Raw genomic sequence first — 2,157 nt, 5'->3', positions numbered from 1 at the left:
GAGCGGCTGGGCCTGTGAGCCATGGCCATTGAGCCTGCGCGTCCGGAGCCTGTGCTCCGCAAATGGGAGAGGCCACAACAGTGAGAGGCCCGCATAACGCAAGGAAAAAAAAAAAAAAAAAACCTGTTTGTCCAATGGGAGAGTCACTGACTGTCCTCCAGGGCTTCCAGTCTAATGGGAGAGAAAATCCACACCCTGAAAATTTTTGACTTAATGGTAGAGGTATAATCCCTGCCCTTAGGGTCCTAAATTCTGGGGGTGAAAATCTGGTCCTCACAGTTCCTCACAGTTGGGAGTGCCTCTCTTATGAAGGAGATGCCCTACCCTCTCTCTGTGTCTGAAGGTGTAGGAGACTGGTCCTCATTCTGGGGAGTTCTAGTCTGATGGGGTCACCATCGACCAAGTCATGCAGGTACAGGGAGCTCTATCCTGGATCAGTGGAGGATGGCTGGGCAGAGTGTGGGTCCTGGCAGGCTCTCTGGGGAAGAAGAGCACTGAAGCTTCCTGGAAGAGGCATCAGGAGGAATTTGAGGGTCAGGTGAATGAAGTCCGGTGGAGAACTTGGGGCCTGTGAGACCTCTTTGGGAGCTTCATACCAAAGACCATTGAGAGCCACAGCAGGTCCTGAGCTAGGCAATGCAGAGTCTGAGAAAGCTGTGGCAGTCGTGGGCACTATGAAGAGCTGCCTTGGTGGATTCTCATCCTTGGGCAAATCACTGGGCCTCATTTTCCCCATCTGTGCAATCGGGAGAGGATAAGGTTGAGCACCAGCTCTAAAATCAAATGGCCAGCACTCAGCCCCAGAGTTGGGAGACTGATGAGATCAGCTGTATGGCTGAGACTCAGGTTCCCTGATGTTGTGTGAAGGGAAAGCTGGAAGAGATGTGTGAGAGTTCTGCCCAGCTGTGCAGCAAAGACTGACAACTAGGGGCCTTGGGGATATTCACCAGATGGAATGGGAATCCCCAGAGGCCCACTGATTGCAGGTGATGGGAAACTCCACCCTTCATCGCCTCCCACTGGCATTGCTTCCAGCCCTGAAAAGCCCCCTTGGGGCCTGCTGGGAAGGAGTCTGGACAACTGGGGCAGGGGTGGTGCACTCAGCAGGCAGGTGAGAGGTGGCACCCCAGCAATGCTTCACTGTCTTGGAGTGCTGTCCGTTCCCCTGTTTGGGCCAAGACTCCAGGACCATCAACCAGCAGAACGATGGGCAGCCAGTGGCTTTTGCTGCTTCTGCTGCTATTTATTGGGAATGGAGCCCTCAATCTGCCTGGTGAGTAGCCACATACACCCTTTCCATCCATCCTTCTCTGGGGGCTCTTCTGGCTCACCAGGGAGGGGAACAAGGTGGTGGAAGATCAAGTAGTATCCCCAGGAAGATCTCATGTGAGCACAGCCATTCCCCAACCCACCCCTAAATTGTCTGAAAGGCTTGGGGCACCAATGAGCTCGGGGGAAGGAACGTGATGGGATGAACTCCAAAGAGCTTCTGGCTTTGCCCATCCATCCTCATCCAGGATGCTATATTTGTCTGTCTATTCCCTCCATTCTGTCTGTCATTTCAGCTGTCTCCCCTTTTCTGTCTGTCCTTTCCATCTGGGCTGGGCCAAAAGCTTGGGGTTTCAGTAGGCTAGTTCCCTCTCAATCTGGCCCAGAACTGAGGGCCCAGGGGCTTGGACCCCTGCTGCCCTCCCCTGCCCTACTCCATCAAAGATCAGCCACCACCCGCAATGCCTCACTGAGCCTGATGGAGGAGTGCAGCCCTGGATCCTGAGCTCCCAGGACAATATAGGGGAAGATATTGGGAGGTGGCAGGAAATTACATGTCTCAGCAATCCCATGAGTCATGACTTTTTCCAAGGCCAGGAGTATCCTTGGCAAAACACCCAGGAAGCAGATACCAGTTTTGGTGAGAGGCACAGAAGGGAATAATTATTATCAACAGCAGTTTTACTTATTGAGCACCTACCGTATGCTAAGCACTGTGCTAAGTGCTTCACATGCATTATCTCATTTAATCCTCATGACCACCAGTGAGGTAGGTGTTGTTATCACTGCTGTTTTACAGTTGAGGAAACCGAGACTCAGAGACATAAAGTGATTTGTCCCCTCATCAGAACTGGGAGTCTGTCCCAGGTCTGACTTTAGAGTTCAGGC

This window comes from Lipotes vexillifer, unplaced genomic scaffold, assembly GCF_000442215.2.
Source record: "Lipotes vexillifer unplaced genomic scaffold, Lipotes_vexillifer_v1.1 scaffold496, whole genome shotgun sequence".
NCBI classification, from domain to species: domain Eukaryota; kingdom Metazoa; phylum Chordata; class Mammalia; order Artiodactyla; family Lipotidae; genus Lipotes; species Lipotes vexillifer.
Note: the sequence above shows the minus strand (reverse complement) of the source record.